This window comes from Mustela lutreola, chromosome 1, assembly GCF_030435805.1.
Source record: "Mustela lutreola isolate mMusLut2 chromosome 1, mMusLut2.pri, whole genome shotgun sequence".
In the NCBI taxonomy this organism is placed as follows: domain Eukaryota; kingdom Metazoa; phylum Chordata; class Mammalia; order Carnivora; family Mustelidae; genus Mustela; species Mustela lutreola.
The window spans coordinates 219,440,792-219,465,157 of record NC_081290.1 but is presented as its reverse complement, the minus strand read 5'-3'; the positions used below and the strand labels follow the sequence as shown (position 1 = coordinate 219,465,157).

The following is a 24,366-nucleotide window of genomic DNA, read 5'->3' as shown; positions in this document are numbered from 1 at the left end:
TTGAGGAATACACATAGAAAAGGAAAAATGTTCCATGCTTGTGGATTGGAAGAACAAATATTGTTAAAACATTTATGCTACCTAGAGCACTCTATATATTCAATGAAATCCCCATCAAAATACTATCAACTTTTTTTCCACAAAGCTGGGATAATCCCTTTGAAACAGAAAAGACCCTAAATAGCCAGAGGAATGTTGAAAAAAAAAAAAACCAAATCCTGTACTTCAATCTGTATTACAAAACTATAATCATCAAGGCAGGATGGTACTGGCACAAAAACAGACATGTAGCTCAAAGAAACACAACAGAGAACCCAAAGATGGACACTCAACTTTATGGTCAACTAATCTTTGACAAAGCAGGAAAGAATATCCTATGGAAAAAAGATAGCCTCATTAACAAAAGGTGTTAGGAAAACTGGAAGCCACATGTAGAAGAATGAAACTGGACAATTTTCTTATACCATACACAAAAATAGACTCAAAGTGGATGAAAGACAGAGATGTGAGACAAGCATCCATCAAAATTCTAGAGAAGAACACAGACAGCAACCTCTTTGACCTCGCCCACAACAACTTCTTGCCAGACCTATCTCCAAAGGAAAGGGAAACAAAGGCAAAAATGAACTACTGGGACTTCATCAAGATGAAAAGTTTTACACAAAGGAAGCAGTCAACAAAACCAAAAGACAGGGCGCCTGGGTGGCTCAGTGAGTTAAGCCGCTGCCTTGGGCTCAGGTCATGATCTCGGGGTCCTGGGATCGAGTCCCGCATCGGGCTCTCTGCTCGGCGGGGAGCCTGCTTCCTCCTCTCTCTCTCTGCCTACTTGTAATCTCTCTCTGTCAGATAAATAAATAAAATATTAAAAAAAAAAAAACCAAAAGACAACTTACAGAATGGTAGAAGATATTTGCAAATGACATATCAGATAAAAGGCTAGTATCCAAAATCTATAAAGAACTTATCAAACTCAACACCCAAAGAAGAAATAATCCAATCAAGAAATGGGCAAAGAACATGAACAGACATTTCTGCAAAGAGGACATCCAGATGGCCAACACGCACATGAAAAAGTGCTCCACATCACTTGGCATCAGGGAAATACAAATCAAAACCACAATGAGATACCACCTCACACCAGTCAGGATGGCTAAAATTAACAAGTCAGGAAATGACAGATGCTGGCGAGGATGTGGAAAAAGGGGAACCCGCTTACACTGTTGGTGGGACTGCAAGCTGGTGCAGCAAGTCTGGAAGACAGTATGGAGGTTCCTCGAAAAGTTGAAAATAGAGCTTCTCTATGACCCAGCAATTGCACTACAGGTTATTTAACCCAAAGATACAGATGTAGTGATCTGAAGGGGCACCTGCACCCCAATGTTCATAGCAGCAAGGTCCACAATAGCTAAACAATGGAAAGCGCCCAGATATCCATCGACACATGAATGGATAAAGAAGATGTGGTGTATATATACAATAGAATATTACTCAGCCATTCAAAAAATGAAATCTTGCTATTTGAAATGACATGGATAGAACTAGAGGGTATTATGCTAAGCAAAATAAGTCAAATAGAGAAAGACAATTATCATATAATTTCACTCATGTGTGGAATTTAAGAAATAAGGCAGAGGATCCTAGGGGAAGAGAGGACAAAACAAAACAAGACAAAACCAGAATGGGAGACAAACCGTAAGAGACTCTCAATCATAGGAAACAAACTGAGAGTTGCCAGAGGGGACGGGCGGAGCGGGGGTGGTGAAGGGATGGGTAACTGGGTGATGGACATTAAGGAGGGCATGTGATGGAATGAGCATTGGACATTATATAAGACTGATGAATCGCTGACCTCTACCTCTGAAATTAATAATACATTATACATTAATTAATTGAATTTAAATAAAACAAAATAGGAAACACACACACACAATCTAAGGTAAGATCGAGCAGAAGTCTGGCCGATGGGCAGAGGAAGAGGAAACATTCCAGGTTGAAGGATCCATAAGCACAGTGATTTTGAGGCCCAGGAGGCATACAGCTCAAGGCCACTGCAGTCTGCCCCAGGGGTCTGCTCAGGGGATGACGAGGCCAGGGGCCTGGACAGGTACAGGGAAAGCAGGCCCAGGTCGCAGGGGGCTTTGGAGTCTAGCTGAGAGGCCTGTGGCTTAGGGAGCTCCTGTAGGCTTTTAAGTGGGGTCAAGACATGATCTTCAATTGTGTCTGCTCCAGGCAGGTGGGTCTCTTCGCATTCCTCATTGCCGCTTCTATGCTTTGGCTCCCACTGTCCCTGGACACTCCAGCCTCAACTCTTTGGTAAATATTACTCATCCCAAGCTTAACTCAAGCCTTAACCCTGGGATAAATCCCTTCATAGCTGCTCTTGTCCACACCTTCCTCCATTTCCCAAAATGTTTTCCATTCTTAAAGTCAGAACCACATCCCAAAAGAAAGACTGTGGAATAGGCTGTCCTTCAGCATTTTTATTAGCAAACATGCTCCTCCACTACCAGAAACCTGGTAGGACATAAAATTATAATTATGAGAGAGTAACCTGTGGTTCATCTAAAAAGAAGGCAGAACAAGAGTTGTTCCTAGAACATTGGGAAGACGGATTCCTTCTCTTTTCTTGTTAACTTCTGGGTTCAGGTGTATGTAAGGGTTCAGCTGGAAAGCCGTGGGTTAATACTGTTGTAGTTAGGGCCGGCTGTGGAGCCATAAGCAAGTCACTCAACTTCTCAGAGCCTCAATATGTTAATCTGTAAGTGGGCTAATAATACCAAATCCACAGGGTCATCTGGAGGTCATATAAAATAGTTTGCATGCTCATTCAACATATTTATTGTGTGCCTTCCTGCTCATCAGGCAGCATGCTAGGAGCCAGGCTATGGCAGTGCACAAGACAGGCACAGCCTTTGCCTTCCTGGAGCTCACAGATCAGAGGGAGAGACATTACAGAAATAATACCACAATAATTGCCCATTTAATAATCTAGTGAGCTAGGCACCGGTGCCCAGTTCAGAATGCATCCCCAATACGCATTAAGTTCCCTCACTTTCTTAAGTTGTAACATGTGCTGTGTGCAAGTACATGCAAGTTCCTTATTTTGTAAGTGCTTAGGGGTTCTCACTGCAAACAGGTGCCATGTCAGGCCCTCACAAACACAGACGGTGCCCTGAAAAGACCATTGCAAGGTGACTAAATTCATGTTCTCTCCAGGCTCGTAAGTCAAAGGAGACTCAGTAAAAAATGACCACATCAAGTCACATATCTCAGCCTCTAAAAACCTCTGGCTCTCTAGAGAGCAGAAAGAGTGAACACATCAACCAACGGGGTAAGGCACTGTCCCAGGCCCTGGGCCATGAGGGGCAAAAATGGCAGCCTCCAATGGAGCCTGGGGATGCTGCGACTGCCCTCTCCATGGCCTGTCCATCCACTGGAATATGAAGGGTCAGGGAGGGCCCTTTACTAATGAGCTCAATTCATTTCTGGTGAAAGAAAGCCTGGGTTCTCTGAAGTTTCCTCATGAGTGACAATGGGATTTAAAGATCTGGGGCACTTGGGTGGCTCAGTGGGTTAAAGCCTCTGCCTTTGGCTTAGGTCATGATCTCAGGGTCCTGGGATCAAGCCCCTAATTGGTCTCTCTGCTCAGCGGGGAGCCTGCTTCCCTTCCTCTCTCTCTGCCTGCCTCTCTGCCTACTTGCGATCTCTGTCTGTCCAATAAATAAAATCTTTAAAAAAAAATTAAGATCTCTGGGCACAAAGGCTTTCTTAACTCCCTAGAGCCCTAGGACCAAAGAATCGGGCCAAGGAGCTGGCCCCGCTCTCTGTGGGCTGGTGGCTGTGTGTCCTGAGTCCCCTGACCTCCATCACCACCCAGGACCTGCTCTGTGCCCTCAGCACCCACGCCGCTGGGGAGACCGTCTGAGCTGGGATGTCTGAACACGGAAAGTCCCTCTTTTATTCCTTTAGCCACAGATGGCGGGAAATAAATCTCGCTGGCCAGGGAATAGTGACCACTTTATTTTGGACACTGACTGGAGAATCAATTGCTCTCTCCTTTCATGGTGCTGACCTCTCTGTCATCCACAAGACTTGGAGCTCTAAAAATAGCTTTCAGATTTACTGCAAGGGTTTGTTTACAAGTCTGACTCCCCATTTAGACTCTTAGGTTTCCTTATGGCAAGCACTGTGTCTTACTTCTTTTTCCCTTAGTGCTTGTGTGGTAGTAGGAGCTTAATAAATGTTTGGGGGGGGCGGTGGGACAGAGGGAAAACAAATGACTATAAATGAATGAATGAATAAATATCGGTATTCAGGGTTGGACAACGAGATTAGGATAGGCCAGGGTGGACTTGAGGGACTGTGCTGGGTCCTCGGAGTTTCTACAGAGGTGTTAAGCAGAGAGTGTCGTGGGAAGAGTGATCTGTCTTGCTTCCTCTACTACAGTGTAACCCAGGTTTTAGGATACTCCTTGGACTTCCTTACTCAAGATTTCCTTTGAAAGAAGAAGATTCTATGGTAAAAAGAAATGTCTGAAAATATTTTGCGTTAGATTGTTTTTTTCCCTTAGGTCCCCTCCAGCTTTGCTCTTTTCCACGGTGGCCAAGTACTTGCATCTCTTCAGCTTCCGAGTGCCCTGATGGAACATTTTTCTGCATCTTATTCTTGGAAGGCCACAGAGGCAAGACATGAGTAAGGGGAGTCACTTGCAGAGTAGCCACGGTGGGTTGTTCCCGGCCCGAGCTCCGACAGCGCAGCCACTGCTCCTGGCCCCCGCATGCGCAGTTCTTACAGGTGCACTGCCCCGGAGCGCGGTGAGGGGGTGAGGGGCTACAGCACTCCTGCGAACGGCCCCACACCAGGAGGGTGCTGGGCCCACAAGCACTGCAGAGCTACCGCAGCAGAAGGGTCATGGTTCGTCATTCAAGTTTGAAAAGAACATCATCAGTCAATCTGGCAGCCTCCCAAGCACAGACCAACAACAACGCGATGGAGAGACTCCTTGACTTCATGTCTTTACTCAGCTAGAGGCTGTTAAGTGCCTTCTGTGCAAGGGGCAGTGTGGGGCAGGGCGGTATAGAGATGAAGTAGAGAAAGTCCCTTCCTTAAGGAGCTCCCATTCCAGGGATGGAGACAAAGTTAAGAAAAGGAAACAATTCAAGATATTAAACTCACAGTTTTGCTCTGGGGGTAGAGAGTAGGGAGAGAATGATTCTTCTTGAGGGCTGGGGTGAGTGGGAAGGCTTCACAGAGAAGCTACATTTGAATTAGTCCTTGACTCTGGACATTTCTTCAAGCCTAGAGGCAAGAGAGGGAAAGCAGGGCAGGTTTTCGGAGGAAGACAAGAGATCCCGGGAGGGGGAACTTACTGGGGGCAGGCAGCAGGATTTGGGTTGGGGGAGGTCTGACCAAATTGAAATCCAGGTCTGAGCATGCAAGCTCAGTTAATTATAGTGTTTTAAAGCACGGTCTTCACGTGCCCTGCTAAGGAACTCTAACTGTTCTGTAGGCAACGGGGAAGGCAATCATGCATACAGGTGAGGATCTAATCTCCACGTTGAAGAGCCCTCTGGCAGCCAACTGAAGGACCGGGGAGGGGCAGAGCCTGGAGGCTAGGGGACAGTGACAGGCCCCTGCCACTGTCCAGGTGAAGGAGGAAGATGCTCTGTACCAGGGCAGAGCAAACAGAGAGGAAGAAAGGGATAGATAGCTTCAAGGTCCTTCTCAGAGTGAGAGAAAGCACAGTAAGTTGCCTCCTTGTGTACTGAGCTATTTGGGGGAAGGTAGAAAACATGCAGCGCTTAGATGTTTCAAGCCAGGGAAACTGAGGCCAGTCCCCATTTCTATTTCTCAGCACTGCTTAGGCATCTGTGCTGGAGTCCTCACAGTCTCCCTGACACTTGTCCTTTCCTAGGGTCTGATTAGCTACGCCAGCATTGGAGGAGTTGGCAGACATCAGCCTTCATGGTTTGGAATGTGTCGAGTGACTGTTCTATTCTGATTCTGATTCTCTACGGGTCTCCCTTTATAGGTTGAATTGTTTCCCTTCCCTGCTCATCCCCCACCCCCCAAGTTCATGTGGTACAGTCCTAACCCCTAGTTCTACAGAACATGACTGTATTTGGAGCTAAGGCTTTTTAGAAGAGGTAATTACAGTAAAACTGGTTTTGTCCAGTGGATCCTATTCCACTCTGACTGGTGTCCTTAAAGAAGAGATCAGGACACAGACAACACAGACAGAAGGAAGACCGTGTGAAGACACAGGGAGAAGCAGCCAAGTGTGACCCAAGGAAAGAGGCCTCAGAAGAATCCCAGCCTGCTAACACCTTGGTCTTAGACTTCTAAACTTCAGAACTGTAAGAAAATTTCTGTTGTTTAAGCCACACAGTCTGTGGTATTTTGTTATGGGAGCCCCAGCAAAGTAACATACCTCCTGTTAACAAAAATCTCACCCAGAGCCCCAGCCTGACTGCAATCAGAGTAAGCAAGGCCTGGGAATTGGAGCCGTGTTGCCTCCCGTTATCTCTCCGGCCAGACCAGCTTCTCCACTGGCTGATTTTGTTTTTGTAGTCACAGCACCATGAAACACCATGGACAGGTAAGTCCAAAGAATTCAGTCACTGTGACAAGAATGGCACTGGGTTGTTACCAGCAGTGGACTGGGGCTTTTCTCTAGAGTCCCTCAGTTGGTTCACAAAGCTGACAACAGCACAGTTATCATATGCTCAGAGCCACTTTCTTGGCATTGGGAGGGAGACTGTCCCACAATGACTATTGAGCTGTGTTGAAAAAATACCACTTGGAAGAACAATATAAACAGAATCCAGCTTCAAGAGACGAAGGCTATCAGAGAGGTCAAGGAACACTTCCCTAGCTGTGGTAACCTCCCTAAATCCAAGGAGGGAAGTGTAAGTCCTGTGGCCTTGAGGGGGCAAACACAGGGCATCTCACTGTAACCAATGGGAAGCATGGTTTTCACAGATAATTGCTGGATGTTAGCTAGCTTGGTCTCCACATCTGAGATAAGCCACTTATCTAAGGATTGTTCCTGAAACCAGCCACAAAGGAGCATTTTACCCAATTCCTATCCAGATTTTGAGATGTTGAAAATTTCTTTATTTCTGGCTAGCAACCACAAAAAAGGTTAGCACCGTACCATCTGGAATATGCATGGAAATCCTCAAATTCCACAAGACCCGCAGCACAAACTGCCTGGTCACTCTTCTGGAAAGAGGGCAGTGAGGCAGAAAGAGCCCAGAACTGAGGAGTCAAAGAGAGCTGTATTTGAATTCCGGCTCCCCTGGTCACTAAGTATGTGACTTCAGGTAATTTGTTTACCTTTCCACTGGCCTCCACTTCCTCATCTAAAAGCTAACATAGACCCCTCTGCACAGGGTTATGACGAGGATTCAGTGCGACTGTGAGTGAAAAGATAACAGAGAAGGGGCATGGAGATGATGTCTGTAGGTGTGGGAAATTGACTCCCCTCTGCGCACCAGCGCTGTGGTTCACCGTCACCCTGACAAATCGTCACAACAAGCTAGCCATCTGCCGGACTCGTACTACACAAGACAGACAGGGTCCCCCTCTGGGAACTGACAAGGTCATGCCCAACCTGTCCAGAATTCCACCACCCATCCCACAAGGACCTCACGATGCTCTGCACAGCATTCTCAAAAGCTGCCACTTCGGTACCCCGGGAGTAAGAATAGTATCAATAGCTATCAGCACATCCTTTGGTTTAATGCTTAATATTTCACAGACATCACATGAGCTACACAAAGTCTCAGAATATCAACGCACAACCTGCAAGTTGCAGAGAGGGGAGAGGAGTCACAAGCCTCAGCGCCAACCGACTCTGAGTTCAATAGAGATTTTGTAACATCTACCTTTCCCTAAATTTAGAAGTCATATATGCTTATATCCACTGAAAAGTTAAGAAAATTAAATAAAAATTATACCTAGTCTCATCATTTAGAGATAAACACCGAGTCATTTGGTCTGTTTTCTTCCAACATCTTTTCTATGCTTAAGAAAAATACTTGTTCAGACAGAGTTGAGATCATACTCTATATGAAATTTCCAGGTCTTTTTTTTTTTCACTTAAAACTATATAAGCATTTTCCCATATCCTAAAACTTCAATTTTTAAAGCATTACTAAAAAACTGAAAAACACTCCAACTGATTATCTAATAATTCCTGTTTTGTAGAATTGCTTCCCACCTTTCACTATCATAAATTAAGCTTTGATGAGCATGCACTTGGTTTGCATTTCTGGTTTTTATCTTATTTATCTTATCTTTGTCTGACTGTTTTTTAGATTAAACGGCTATGGGCCTGTAGAGACTGATAACTCTCATTCTTTCATTCATTCAACAAATAGGTAATGAGCACTTGCTAGTTGCTGGACAATGTTCTAAATCGGTAATAGAGTACTAAGCAATAACAAACACGTTTCAAAACAGACAAAATATCCCTGCCTTCATGAAACTTACATTCTAAAGTGGTCAAGCAATTTTAAGCCTTTTTAGTCTCACTGCCAAATCAGGGTCTAAGTAACCATCCTACTGCATTTTCACTAGCACTGAGGATTATGGTCTAAATTTTTTTTGACAATTTCATTACAGTTAACGGCAGTGTTGCATTCTTTAAGGACTTTCCCCCTTTCTTCTCTGTCTCCACACATTTACCAACTCACAAAACACAAGTAGATTGAAGAGACGTTTAGATACCCATCCAAATGCCAAGTTTCAAAGTTATTTTTTTTTTTTCATCCAGTGAGAAAACAATCCCAGCCCCAAATCAGGGATGGCAACAGTGAAATCACCTCCTCTATTTTGCAAGGGAACCCCCGATGGTAGTAGGGAATGAGGATGGAAAATCTGTGTCCATGGGGCGCCTGGGTGGCTCAGTGGGTTAAAGCCTCTGCCTTCGGCTCAGGTCCTGATCCCAGGGTTCTTGGATGGAGCCTGCATCGGGCTCTCTGCTCAGCAGGGAACCTGCTTCCTCCTCTCTCTCTGCCTGCCTCTCTGCCTACTTGTAATCTCTGTCTGTCAAATAAATAAATAAAATCTTTAATAAAAAGAAAAGAAAATCTGTGTCCTGTTAGGACTGGAGGTGTCTAGGAGCTGAGTCAGCAGCAAGTTTCTCCAGCCAAATACCAAGTCTCACAGGCAGGACAAGCCAGGGGGGATCTCTGCAGGGCAGGGCTGAGGGCAGGGTCAAGTCAGTTCTTCCACTAAAAGCACTTGGTAAACTATAAAGCACTGAATGGTAGAAGGGAGAACTTTGAAGGATTTTGAAGACTTTGAGAAGGTCTTATAATATGTATGGAAATATATTTTAAAAAGTGAATAAAACAAAATAAAAAATAAAGAAAATGAAAATATTATATATAATGTTTGGGGAGTGTTTAAATACCTGTTAGAAACTTTCAGAATATTCTTTTCACCATATATACATATATAGTGGTTATAATGTATCCGGCACTGCTTTGAGCATGGTTGACCCATATAACCATTATAACCTGCTTATGATGTGATTCCTACCATCGTCATTTGGTAGATGAAGAAACACAGTTTAGGTCACGAGGGATTTACTGAGTATCTTCTATGAACGAGGCACTGTGCTGGCCCGGGGTCACAAAGCTTATGAGTGGGTGGGCTGGGAGTCTGCATCTGGCTCAAGATCTAATTCCAGGCCCTCATTCTTTCTACTATGTTTTGCTTAAGGGAAAATGTTGTCTTGTTTGGGTTGATGTCTAAGAGGCAACTCTGGCCCAGGGCACAGTGCTCTTGGAACAAAATGCCTGAGTCAGAAGAACAGAGGCTCTCAGCTGTGTTGTGCTTGGGCGGGGGGTGGGGGCACTGGTGCTCCTAGGCACACCTGGGGGCCCCCCTCTCTACCCCTTCAAGCCCCCGTCACTTTAATATGATCCAGGTGATTCAGAATATATCTTTTTGGTTCAGATTCCTCCATGCAAGGAACAGCAGTCTTTAGGAATTCCAAGAAGTTCTGTAACAATCCTAGGCTTTGGCATTAAAATCAGTTGAACCTTCAGTTATTGAAAATTCTTTTATATTTTTCCCCTGACAACTTGCCCTGTGCCTCAGGCTGCTTTGATAGCTCCCTTAATGGTTGCCTTCATATTTCAAAACCTATAAAATTACATATTTGAAGGGATTATTCATTTTTTTCCTATGGAAAGCACACACACCCCATAATGCTTTAATAATGATAACCAGATGGATTGAGGGGTCTTTGACAAGGGGTTTCTTCAGCTAATTTGAGAACATACTGAATTTCAGCTTTTCTGACGAGTGCAAAAACGAGCAGAATGTAAAGTGCCCTATAAATTTCTTACTTGTGCCATTTTAATACTTTCATCATAGTCAGATGAAATATATTTAAAGCCAACTCTCCCCCTTCTCCATTTTTGAAGGCACAGTTTTTGGGTTTTCCTCAGTCAAGTCCAGGAAAATGTTTAACCAGAAGGACTGGATACTCCTAAGTAGTTTCCCCTAAGAATTCAGCCCGTAACACCTCCAGTCAGTGGGGATGCTCCAGCCTCCTTCCTTCCTCTCAGAAGAGTCCAAGAAACTTTCAGGAGGCTTCTTAACTACATGTAGAATCAAAAAATACTGGCCAGAAGGGACCTTAACAATCATCTGATCTACCTCACTCACGTTGTAACAGAGGAAACCAATTTTAGAAAGGTTCCGGACTTGGCTAAGGTCATGCACATGGTAAGTGGCCGAGTGTAGACTTGAACCACATTCTACATGTAATGTTCATTCGTGATGTCACCATGCCTCTCTTTTCTGTTTTCCTTTCCTGCACTTTCTCTCTCTCTCTCTTTTTTTTTTTTTTGTTATGCTTTCCATCTCCCCTATTAGAACCAGGTCTTGGATGATGAGGCAGTGTGTCAAACCAGAGTGGATCGGGTTGTGGATAACAGCCATAGTGAGGTCCAACAGGAAACAGAGGAAAGGCTCTGGCAACAGGCAGCCAGAGAAAGTGTGACTGACAGGTCCAGCATAAGGTAGAAACTCAGGTGGATAGATGGTATGTGGAGAGCTGGGAATTCAACATCAGATAATACCCAGAATTGTGTAAGCAGATTAGATGAGTGGCAGAGACCCAGACTCATGAATGGCTTTTCAGGAATAAGGACTTGCATTTAGAAGACCTGAGGTACGGTACCAAAGGATGTGACTACAGGGGTCCTAGTACTGGGACCCCGAACTAGAAATGAGAATTCAGTCCCAAGGAACATGTTTATAAGGTCAGGTCAAAACCAGTAGCGAACTTCTTCCAAACCAGTGTGGCAGAGACAGTTGGCAGCTGACCAAAGAGGCCATGTACCTCCACAAATCTAGCCTTCCTTGAAGCTGGACAGGGGCCATGGATATTTCTGGTCAAAGAACTGTGAAGGGAAGTGGAGCCACATAGTTCTTGTTGCTGGGGAGGGGGAAGCCCACTAGACACCTACTGAGAACAGGCTTGTTGTGGCCCCTGTCCACCCATCCAGCTCTGTGAAGTACCGGTGTACACAGCATGACCTTCTCACATGAGGATTTAATGTCTGCCTGGAAAACTCCTTGAAGCAAGAGAGCACACTTGGCTCCAAAGGGGCCATCTCCTAGACGAAAGAATGAGCCAAGAAGGGTCCCCTCATAAAACCAATGTTCTCTGCACATTATAACTTGTTTTGTTGAGAAACAGTTGAGAACTGGATAAAAGGGAATTTCTATATGACATAAATGTAATCATATACAAATATATTTAAATTACATCATGTAAATAGATTAATGTGGTTATAAGCAGACTTACATAGGTATAAACTTACATCTGACTCATTTAGTCCTCTCAACAACTAACTGAGGCAGGTGCAATTATGATTCTCATTTGCCAGATGAGGAAACTGTGGCACAGTTTCTGTAAGTAATCTGGGAGACAGTTAACTCTTGAGTAAAAAATGCAATATGTTAGAGGAAGCTAAGGCCACGCTGGGGTGAGACCCTCACTTCATCTGGCGACTACACTGTGCCCAGCCACACCGGCTTAGCACTTGCCCACCCTTCTCAGTGCTCGCCTGCATCTATGTGGCCCTCAGCCTGCTCCACGATGAGGTGACAGTCACGGAAGATAAGATCAATGCCCTCATTAAAGCAGCGGGTGTAAGTGTTGAACCTTTCGGGCCGGGCTTGTTTGCAAAGGCCTCGGCCAATGTCAACGTCAGGAGCCGGATCTGCAATGTAGGGGCTGGTGGACCTGCCCCAGCAGCTGGTCCTGCCCCCCCGCAGCACGGCCAGCCCAGCTGAGAAGAAGATGGAAACAAAGAAGAATCAGAGGAGTCTGACGAAGACATGGGCTTTGGTCTTTCCGGCTAAACTTCTTCTGTAACGTGTTCAATAAAAAGCTGAACTCTTAAAAAACAAAAAAAAGCTAAGTAAAAACCACTAGATTAGAAATGACATTTTAAAAAAGATTTTATTTATTTATTTGACAGACGGAGATCACAAGTAGGCAGAGAATCAGGCAGAGAAAGGAGGAAGCAGGCTCCCTGATGAGCAGAGAGCCTGATGCGGGGCTTGATCCCAGTAGAGGCTTTAACCCACTGAGCCACCCAGGTGGCCTGAAATGACATTTTAATAGATAGTTAAGAAAATTACTATTGAATATTACTATACCTATAGCTGTAACTTAAATGTGTGTGTGTGTGTAGATATAGATACAAATATGTGTATATATACATACATATTTTTTAAAAGTAGGTTCCTGGCCCAGCAAAGCCCAAAATGGGGCTTCAACCTGCAACCCTGAGATTAAGACCGGAGCCAAAATCAAGAGTTAGACACTTAACTGACTAAGCCACCTTGGTGTCCTTATATTTTATGTATTTTTAAAACTAAAATTAACCATTTAAAAATGCATTTAGGGAGCATCTGGGTGGCTCAATCAGTTAAGTGTCTGCCTTCAGCTCAGGTCATGATCCCGGAGTCCTAGGATCGAGCCCAGCATAGAGCTCCGTGCTCAGTGGGGAGTCTGTTTCTTTCCTTCCCCCACCCCGCCCTGCTCATGCTCTCTCTCTCAAACAAATAAATAAAATCTTTAAGAATAAATAAGTAAATATGCATTTAGCACATTCACAAGTTGTACAACCAACCCCTTTATGTAGTTTTAAATTATTTTCATCATCTCCAAAGGAAACACCCTTGCCATTCAGCAGCTGCTCTCTGTACTCCCATTCCTCCATCCCCTAGACCTAAGCAACCACGCAGCTACTTTCTGTCTCTATAGATCTTGCTATTTTGGTATATTTATTCTAGATATTTCATTGAAATGGAATCATATAATCAGTGACCTTTTGGGTCTTCCTTCTTTCACTTTAGCGTGTTTTCGAGGTTCGTCCCTCCTGTAACACGTGCCAGTGCTTCATCCCCTGTCATGGCTGGCTCATCTCCACTGTACAGGTGCACTCCTATTTGCTTATCCATACCTGTGGACATCTGTGCTCTTTCAACCTTTCAGCTGCTGTGAAGAGTGCTGCTAGGGATACTCTTACACATGCATTTGTTGGAGTGTCTGTTTTCCACTCTTTTGGGTATCCACCTAGAAGGGGACTTACTGGGTCATATGGTAATTCTTTGTTTAACTTTTATAGGAACTCCCCCACAACAAATTCCACAGTGGCTGAATCAGATTCCACAGCAAATTCCACAGTGGATGAGTCATTTTACATTCTCACCAGCAATGTACAAAGTTTCCAGTTTCTCCACATCTTAATCAACACTTGGTATTTCCCAGTGTTTTTTGTTTTTTGTTTTTTAGTATCACCATCTTCGTGGATGTGAAGTGGCATCTCACTCTGATTTTGATACATTTTCTCTAATGATTAATGATTCAGAGTATCTTTTCCTGGGCCATTGTCCATTTGTACATCTTCTTTGAAGAAATGTCTATTTAAGTAACTTTGTTCATTTTAAAGTTTCTTTATCTTTTCCTTGTTATAAGAGTTCTTTATATATTCTGGACTCTAGATATATGACTTGCAAACATTTTCTCCCATTCTGTAGATTATTTTGTTACCTTAAAGCTGAGTTTCTAAGTCTCTTACTCAAATAGACTTCCTAGGATAGTAAAAAGTTTGTTTCAATATTTATAAATACTATTATGCCCTTGACACTATAGATGTTTGCTATGGAAAACTGCATTTGTCAAAATTTGTTACTGAAATTTGTTACTAAACGCTGTAGTATGTAATAGAAAAAAATTAACAAGTATTTACTAAGCATATACTATGTCTCTTGTCCTCGAGTTATTTTAGTTTACTTTAGAGCAAAAGACTTTTACTACAGACATGGTTACAGCCTACACAACCCAGTGTGGTGTATAGTACTACAATGAGAGCCAGCTTCTTGGCTTTCAGGCCCAGGCAGGCGCTTCACTTCTGCACCTTGGTTTTCCTCATCTGCAGGACAGGGCTGGTACTAACTGCTTTGCTTCCCTCCCAGGGCTGTTGTGAGGATAAGATGAGAAAAATGAGAATCTGCACCAGGAATTCAAGAGCTCTTTGGGATCCCCCTGCTAACCCCAACACACACACACACACACACACACACACACACACACACAGGCACTCCATAAACTTCACCCTTGTGCCGATGTCCTGGGCAAACCAGGCAGGATGGTGTCTGCACAGCACTCCTGGAGTGTTTTCTAAAACACAGGTCTGACTAGGTTACTCTGTCCTCTAAAGTCCTACAGTGGCTCCCTATCTTCAAAGAGAGACTTGGTGATGTAACTCTTCTTCAGCCTCTCCTCTGACTCTGTCGCTCTGCTGCTCAGGGCCCCGGGCTGGGCTGTGCCAACCTGGTTTCCAGTCTGCACTGCCCTCCGTGACTCCTCAGAGCACCTGGACATGCTGTTCCACCAGCACTCAGAAGGCTGGAGGTGCTTCTGAGTCATGGGCTCTGACACCTGTAAGCGTCCTCCATTTCAGAGGCTTGAAGGACAGGAGATCACTCTGGCTTCAAAGGCTAGTGTGGACGGTGCGACTCTGCTCCCAATAGCTATGTGACCCAGAGCCGTGCTCTCTGGTTCTCAGCCTTCTCATCTGTGATTCAGGGGCGCTCTGAGTCCCTTTCCATCTAGGACTCGGCATTTCCTCTGCAAACAAGTACTTATTTTTAGCTTTATGAGGAATAATTGACAAAAAAACAGGTAATATATTTAAAGTATACAGCAGGATGAGTCCTTATATGTACACCCTGTGTCGAGTTAATTATGTAATCATCACGTCACATAGTTACCATTTGTATATGTGTGTGTTTAAGAAGACTTCACTTTCACTCTCAGCAAATTTTGGTTACACAATACAGCATCAGCAACTACAGTGACCATGCTATGCATTAGAGCAGATCCTTACCGAAAGTTCGTACCTTTTACTAACTTCTCCCTATTTCTCCCAGCCCTAGGCAACTACCATTCTAATCTGCTTCTGTGTGTTCACCTTCCTTTTTTTTTTTTGAGATTCCACATGTAACTTTGCCACATGTAGCATTTGTATGAACAAGTATTTTTTGTTGAATTACAGTTGACCCTTCTTGAACACCACAGGTTTGAACTGCACGATGCCACTTCTATGTGAATTTTTAAAAAATAAATATAGTACAGTACTGTAAGCATGTTTTCTCTTCCTTATAAGTTACTTAAAAACCATTTCTTTTCTTTAGTTTATTGAAATAATACAATATATATAATACATACAAAATATGTATTAATCCTTTGTAAGCGTTAACTTAACAAAATACGTGTTAATCAACTGTTTCCTATAGGTAAGGCTTCCAATCAACTATTGGTAGTGAAGTCTAAGAAGTGAAAAGCACACAAGGATTTTCAACTGCTTGGTGCCCCTAACCACCACTTCATTCCTTCTAGGGCCAGCTGTATATTGAAATCAGTGGTACTTAACAATAGTCATTATTCACTGATATTTACTATTTTAGGCTCTATTAGACTACATTATTATTTTTTTTACAACTACTTATTTATTTATTTTAGAGAGAGAAAGTGCAGATAGAGGGGAAGGGAGAGATGGAGAGAGAGAGAATCTCAAGCAGACTCCCCTTGCGCACAGAGCCCAACATGGGGCTCGATCTCATGACCCTGAGATCATGATAAGAGCCAAAATCAAGAGTCAGACACTCAAACAACTGTGCCACCCTGACGCTCCTGAACTACATTATTTGAAATCGTTATAACAACCCTTTAAAAACAAATTTATGAAAATCACGCCTGCTTTTACAGATGGAATGGACAAGCAGCCTCCCTGAGTCATAGAGCCAGAGAGGGAGGAGCTGGCTAGGCTTCAAATCCAGACAGTCTGACTCCAAAGCTCAAAGTTTTTCACTGCAAGTCTCTTCCTCCAGGACACTTTCAATGCTTTTCCCCTCCCTGAGGAGAGGGCCCCAACTTACTGGCCCAGAAACAATGGACTAATTCTCCACTCCAACCTTCTAAGAGCTTCCAGAGCCTTTGTTGTGTCCCTCCCAGAGAAGGATTTGGGGGTCGGCGGCTTCAAGTTGTAGCCAGGAGAAGACTCCACCTCCCCGCCCCCACCCCCACAGCTATCCGAGCTCATCTGAGAAGAGCAATAACAGCCATGTCATATGACACTTACACAACGAGCAATCTATTCATTGCTGTATCTTATCTTATGAGAAGGCCACAGCAATCCCCGCAAGAAGAGTGAGGATTGACTTTATGGTTGAGGAGAAGGAGGCTCAGGAGTTCCCCTGCCCATGACCACATGCTTGGCTCCAAGTACATCACTTCCCTCCTGAGCCTTTGACACAAACTGTGGAGCTAGAGTTTGTGGAAATCTCCTAAGTTTCTCCTTGTGGTCAGCAAGGGAAAGGGGTGTTTCTGGCCACTTTGAGCTACACACACAAATGCCACTCAGTTGGAAACCTGGCCTTGACCCGAAAGAATCGATCAGTGGTCCGCCTTTGGTGAAGCTATTTTCGCATCCCCATCAGCGTTCTCACATTCCTTTATGCAGGCTTCCTCCTGTGGCCCCTGAGCTTGCTAGTACCTCAGAATACCCCCTGACAAGCTCGGTAACTGATGCTCACCAGATGCTGCTCAGGCCTTGTGTTCTTACTCAGGGATGACAGAAAAAATACACCAGTGCCCACTGGGAACTGACTGATAGTTCACAGTGCTGGTGACTCTCCCCAGACGGAAAAGTGGAGAAATTTTGGTGGAGCAGTGCGGAGACTTTGGTCAGTTGACTGGTTTTGATATGGAGGTCATTTGCCTGGCTTCGGATTATCTGCTGATTACCCCTCCTGTCTTAAGCACCCCTATTTCTTTTTCTAATCCATGTGTCACTGGGAGAAAGAAGTGTAAACATGTGAGGTTGCGGTTTTCAGCAAATTCTTTGCAAATCCATTCCAAACCAGGCATCGCCTGAAAACCAGTCTGGCATAGAGAACAACTGAAGGAGACAGGGTTACATTTCTTGTAAACCAACAGCTTGATTTTCATTTTGGCACATTGTGGGTTTTGTTGTTATCGTTGTTGTTGTGGGCTGAGGGTTAGGTTTATTTTCCATGGCTGGGTTTATGGCTCAATGCAGTGTTGCTTCTTGAAGTTTGCCGAATAAATTCTAGTGAACTTACACTCACAGCCCTTAAGAATTTGAGCAATCCATTCTCTTCTCAGAGCGATCATTCTCAATTGTGCCACTCCTTGTCTGGGATATTCTGGTCAAAAATTACTTTGCAGACTTATTGATTGGGCTGATATTTATCTGGTATTCCAATAGCACTGAGACATAGCTAGCTGCTGTTTTGATTGGTTTAGATCCCAACCATATAGGTCATTAAATATTTTGAATATCACACCTCCTTCTTAACTTTTACTTCTCCCCTTACCCTGATGGCCCTAAGTCAAACCATTCCAGAAAATGCCTCATGCCTCGAATAAACCAAGATCTTTCATCTTCTCATAACTTTGCCTTGGAGACCCCCAGCCTTCCCTAATTCTCTCATCTTTCAGTGTCTTCAGGTCTGTGAGGCTTCCCTCACCTGTCCTCTCTCCCTTTTCCACCACACACACTCCCATTCTGTCCTCTCTGGTTCCATTAACACCAATTACACTAATATATATAATGCCAATGACCGTGTAACACCAATGACTTAAGAGACACAGTTTTTTCACTATAGGGGAAAAATACCCCAAAGAATCAAGTTAATATCACCATCAAGAGGCAAATAGGGAAGCAGGCCCTTCCCGTAAGAGAGTCACAGAATTGCAGAGTTGGAAGGGATCTAAGAGTCCTCTCCACCCCCTCGTGCGGTATCCTTGCTAGATGTTTCTTCAGCTTCCAATCAAACACTTCCAGAGATGGAGCAGTCAGTGGTTTTTAGAAAGTATTTCTTTACATTGAGCAGAAGTTGACCTCCTACTCAATGCTACCTGTAGGCCCTTGTGGGCCTTCTGGAGATGCAGAGTAAGTCTACTTTTCATTCTGCCCAATAGCCCTTTGGATACTGGAGGAGGGCACTCCTCTACTTTCTCTCCTTCAGAAAGAGACTGGGGTTCCAGAATCATTCTTTCAGGCCCACTCCCAAGAAGATTATCCTTTGACTGCCCCATAAGCCAAATGTACCTGTTACGTTATTTTCCAAGCGCTCGGAACCAGGCTGTTGTTTAGAGGAACAGAAATACATTTTACCCCAGAGCTGATTAATTTAAGCATGAGCAGTACACTCCTTTAAATATAAGGTTACAAATGAAGAAAACAAAAAACAAAAATAACAGGAGGTATTTCTTAGAGACAGGAAAAGCTCCATACATTATGGGATAAATCTAGCAAGTTAATTTTAGCAGTTGCTCATTATTTGTGAAATGCTATGCCTGCTTCTAGAAAAGGGACAAAGAGGCAGCCAAAAGATAAGACATGAGTCTCTTGGAGTTCACGCACGCTTGCTTAATTTAGGAAAATTCCTAGGAGGGGCCACTGTGGGGAGCTGGAGACCACTCTGAAAGGAAACCTAATTCCAGTAAAATTAAGTGCACATGTGATGGAAGCAGGCTGGGCACTGTTTGAATCTAGTTTGGAAAATGATCCTGGAAATTTTCTCCAAGAATCTACTCATGATAGCAATATTTTCAGGTACAGTTTAAATGCAGTTTTGCCCAGAGGCAAAGCAATGGACTCAAATACCCCGTAAACTCCCTCTAGAGGTTCAAGTGTGCAGCCCTCCTGGGCCTGGAAGGCTGCCCCAGTTTCCAAAGGGAATCAAGAGACATAAAAGAAGTTATCTTTTTTTTTTTCTGTGAATTAGAGCCAAATCTATTGGTTGAACAAAAAATCAGAGAACAAAACAAAGCTTCTCCATTCTCCAAATAAAGCAAGGCTGGGATCAAATACATTGTGAATGTATATGCATTCATATCCTAACGTTTCAAATCAGGTAACAGGCCGATGGTTGACAGCGCAATGAAGAAAGCAGAAGTTCCTGATGCCTTCTAGCTGTGCTCACTCCTAAAAGGGCGTGCATCTTCTTGTGAATGGATGACATAATCAACATGACCATCGTAAGAGCTACCAACTGCTGAGCACTTTTTATGTGCTAGGCACTGTGCTAAAAACCTTACTTGCATTTTCTTATGTCATTGTCACAAGCCCCCCCTTTAGGTAGATATTAGTATTAGCACCGTTTACAGATCAGGAAGCAGGGGCTTACGGGAGTAAGAACATAGGAACTGCATTACAAGAGCAATGCAGTTCCTATGGGCTGACATTAGGACTTGAACTCTGATCTGTGCTTTTAAACACAATAGAACAGGGCTTTCTCATCAGAAACTGGACTTTGCAAGCTGAATGATGAGTTTTGAACACCCAACAATAAGAAGTGCCATTAATGAGAGGCACGGCTGAGAGTGTACATATGATGCCTGGTCCGTCATGAATTTTCAGTGAAAGCCTTCTCTGGTCAAATGACCACCAACCTGACTATTGGTGTCCCAAGTGTGTCCTTCCAGAACACAGACACCCCTGGGACGCAGTCCATGCAATTTAATTATTATATCCTGTCACCTAGACCTGTATGCTTCCTACACTGGGTGCACACATCAAAGAAAGACTGAAAGACACTGGCGGTCTTCTAAGAGCTTACAGTCGGCTAGTAATGTTCAGGATTTGCATACACACACACACACACACACACACACACAGCCCAGTATAAATATATTAGTCAGAAGTGAGTTAATATATGTTAAAGTTACATACTAGCAATTTCACATTCTTTGTTTACATGAAAGCCAGAAAAACTTGCCCACATACAAGGAGACATGTACTGAAGTGTTGGCTGCAAAATTGTTTCTAATAGCAAAAATTGGGAACAATTAAATAGTTCTTAGCATAGGCCAGGAGAAGTACATTTCAGTTTACTGATATAATGGAATGTTATACGTAGTGATTAAAATAAATGGACTGAAACTATTACATGGATAACTCTTAAAGTACAGTAAGTAGAAAATATAATGATAATAATAGCTAAGATTTATTTAACACTTAACTGGCAGGTAGAACTTTATGTGTTTTGCATGTATTAACTCATTTCGTCCTCACAACAAACCTTCAAAAAGTAGATATTATAAGCAAACCCATCTTAGACATGAGGAAGTTGAAGCATACCTACTTTGACGTAATTGCTAAGATGTTTAAAGATATGCAAAAAGACGATAATTTAATAATACATCCATATGTATTAAAAGCATTAAAACATGCATGGGAATTATTAAATACCAAAATTATGATGGTGATTACCTTAGGGGCGGCAAAACGAAGAGGGCTATGATCCAGGAGGGGCTTAGAGAGGACATCAAATTGTATTTACAATGTTTCATATAATGACTGCCACATATCCTTTATATTTATACTTTTTCTATGTATGAAATATTTCATAATAAAAAATTACCAACAAGCAGAAACTAAATACCTAAATATTAAATAGCCTCGAGGTAAAGAAACACTATTCCTGATATTGCATGGAGAAAAGGGTTTTTATTTATATATTTTAAGGTTTATTTATGTATTTGAGAGAGAAGAGGGGAGGTGGAGAGGGAGAGAGGGAGACTTGAGCAGACTCCACGCTAAGCATGGAGCCTGAGCCGGGGCTGGATACAAGCCATGGCTCAGTCTTACACCTGAGATCATGATCATGACCTGAACTGAAACCAAGAGTCAGATGCTTAACCATCTGCACTACCCAGGGGCCCCCAAAAGGGGCATTTCCATTGGAGTAACAAATGTGGGAATCAGTGGGTACGCCAGGCAAGGGATGCCACGCACAAAAGTGGAAAGCACAGCAAAGTCAGATTGAAAGACATTCTTACTTTCCATTCCAAGGCCTCTAGAGGGCCCATTCTGAGGGACTTAGCCCCCAGACTTGGTGGCTCCACTGTCTCTCTGGCCTCCTTTCTGTGGCTGGAGACTAGAGAACCGGGAGGCCTAAGCCTTTTGGTCCAGGGCGGACAGGGGTGGCTGGCTTGACTCTGACATCCCGTAGCTCTCCCTTAAATCGTGTGTGTGTGTTGGGGAGGAGAGGGGTGCTTATCTGCCACCCAAAGGCAGATTGGCCGGGATGCAGAAGTCTGTGTTGACAGGCATGAATGATGACTGGCTGTCTGCTTTTGACTTCAGGGAGAGATGATGGGGATTCAACTGCAACTCAAAACCCAGACAGTGACTAGCTGACAACAGGGGCTAAGTGCTTCACTGACCACAACTGAACGAACTTTTGGCCAGACAGGCCAGGGCACAATGGAAGACCTCAGGCTGTCCAGTTTTAAGGCAGCTGTGGCTCTGGGTTAGAACAGCCCCCAAGTCCAGATATCGCCCCAGGCCAGATGACACAGGTTCAGATCCTGAACTTGGACCGTAGATTTCACACCCCATGCCACCACTACTCCCTGCCTCCATCCACCCCTTCACCACCTGTACCTATGGGGACTACCCCCACCCCTGCTCACCTGTTCTCACTGGATGTTCAGCTGCCTGGGTTCTGGATCAGAAAATCTGGGACAGCATAACTGGCCACTTTGCCAGAGTCTCTGGGGATAAAAAACTGGTTTCCCAAGAGCACAAAGAGAAGTAGCTGCTCCAAAAACACTTATTTGGCTGATAAAAATGAGTCTCTGGTTGGTGCTGCACCCAAAGGAAGGCATTGCCTTGTCATGCAATGGGAAGACCTAGAGGTTAAGTCTGAAGATGGGGCCGTGAATGTTGGCTCTTCCTCTGCTTCTACGTGTCTGATCTTCGACAAGTACTCAGCTTCTCCTACCTCAGTTTTCTCCTCTGCAAAAGAAGGGCCACAACAACCATTACCTAAAGGGGCATTGTGAGGAGAAAAGATGAACCTTTAGGTGACAGTTGTTGTGACCGCTGGGCGTTCACTATGTGTCTAACTCTGCACTTGGGACTCTGAAACAGAATCTCGTCTAAACTTCTCAGCACCTCCGAGAAGGAACTACGCAACAGAGAACTGAAGTAATTTGCCCCAGTCTTACAGCTCATAAACTGTGGATCTGGGATTCAAACGCGGATGTGTCTAGCCCTAAAGGCTTACAGCACTTGAGGTTGCAAAATGCTTTGAAAATATTATTCTACTATTCATGTAGAAGTTGCAAACTCATCTCAACTAGGTTCAAACATCCTCTCTTGAACTGGCCTGATTTGGGATTAATTTAGATCCAAAACACACGGGCTGGATTACGACATTGCCGTGAGTCCAAGACCCCTTTATTGCCACATGAGCAGACTGGAGACCTGTTTTCCTTTCTGTCTGGACATGCAGGGAGCCAGGCTGGACATGAAGGGCTCCCCAAAATGAGAACAATCTTCCCTGGGGAACCTGAGTCTCCCAATCCCCAAGGTGGTTCTCTTACCTTGGACCTCAATTCTTTGTCTTCACAGCGTCTTGGCAACGGTCACCAATGAGGTATCTAAGGAGTTATTTCATGGTCTCCAAAAGCTAGGTCCTCTAACCCAAACATTCACTTCACTTGCCAACCCTGAATTAATGGCTCTGGAAATTAAGCATTTCAATAGCTTCACTGTATCCCCTAGCCTAGAACAAGTCAAGCTGTTTCTTTTATCCTGGCATTATTCTTAATATTTCATTAAATATTAAGTGTTTGGTGCTAAAGTTCTATAGCATTCACCACTTTAAATATATTAATCAGCTTCTTCTTCACATAATGTCTGAAATGTTAAATCATGTCATATGGGGCCACAAGAGAACTTTTAGGATTTTTGGCTGTAAGAATACATCCGCTCTTGCAGATCCACATTCTTTTTTTTTTTTTTTTTTTAAATGTGATCCAGCTTGAAAAACCCAGAGCCTTCAGCTGGAGGTCCTTTTGGGACATGTTTTTCTGACTTTCAGAAATCTAAGCTGGAATTTATACACCCTTCTTCCAAGCAAATAGATGTTAGTTAGCTTCTGGTCACATTTAGACTCTGCCTGTATTTTTCAGAGTCACAGCTTCAGAAGCTACAGCCTCTGGATAAATGGAATCACTGCGTTTCAGAGTTGGAGGTTGCCCAAGAAATCAATTAGTAGAGCATTCTCAGATTCCTGGTGAATAAAAATTAATGGTTCCATCACAAGCCATTATATTAAAGACCATTCACTGGGTACTTACTATGCTTACTATGTACCATGCACAGTCCTTCTTTTTTTATTCCCCTAATTTTTTAAAACAGATTTTATTTATTTATTTGTCAGAGAGACAGAGAGATAGCACAAGCAGAGAATGTGGCAGGCAGAGGGAGAAGCAGACTTCCTGCTAAGCAAGGAGTCTGGTGTGGTACTTGATCCCAGGACCCTGACACCATGACCTGACCCGAAGGCAGATGCTCAACCGAATGAGCCACCCAGGCGCCCCTTTTTTAATTTAATAAAAAAATTTTAAAGTAATCTCTACACCCAATGCGCAGCTTACCTCATGACCCCAAGATGAAGAGTCACATGCTCTACGGGCTGAGCGAGCCAGACGCCCCCTGTCACTATTGGAAGCACTTCATAGGTATAACTTACTTTGTCCTCTCCCCAAACTCACAAGGTAGATACAGATAATATTTCCATTTTATAGATAACAAAACAGAGGCACAAAGGTAACATTATCTGCCAAGGTTCAAATCCAAGCTGTGGGACACCCCTTGGCCCGTTCTTTATCTCTTGATTCGAGATCGCAGAGCTAGGAAGTGTTCCCCTCATTCTCAGTCTACAGTCAAGAGGCTACAGGGAAGCACTTTGCCTCTGGAGGGCTGTCAAGGTATGCGA

General features: G+C 43.8%; 1 protein-coding gene across 3 annotated transcripts in view; it reads right to left on the bottom strand.

Annotated features, from left to right (window-relative positions):
- ME3 (malic enzyme 3) overlaps positions 1-24,366 on the bottom strand; it is a 219,176-nt gene that overhangs the window by 149,676 nt on the left and 45,134 nt on the right. The gene's annotated exons all lie outside the window — the stretch shown is intronic.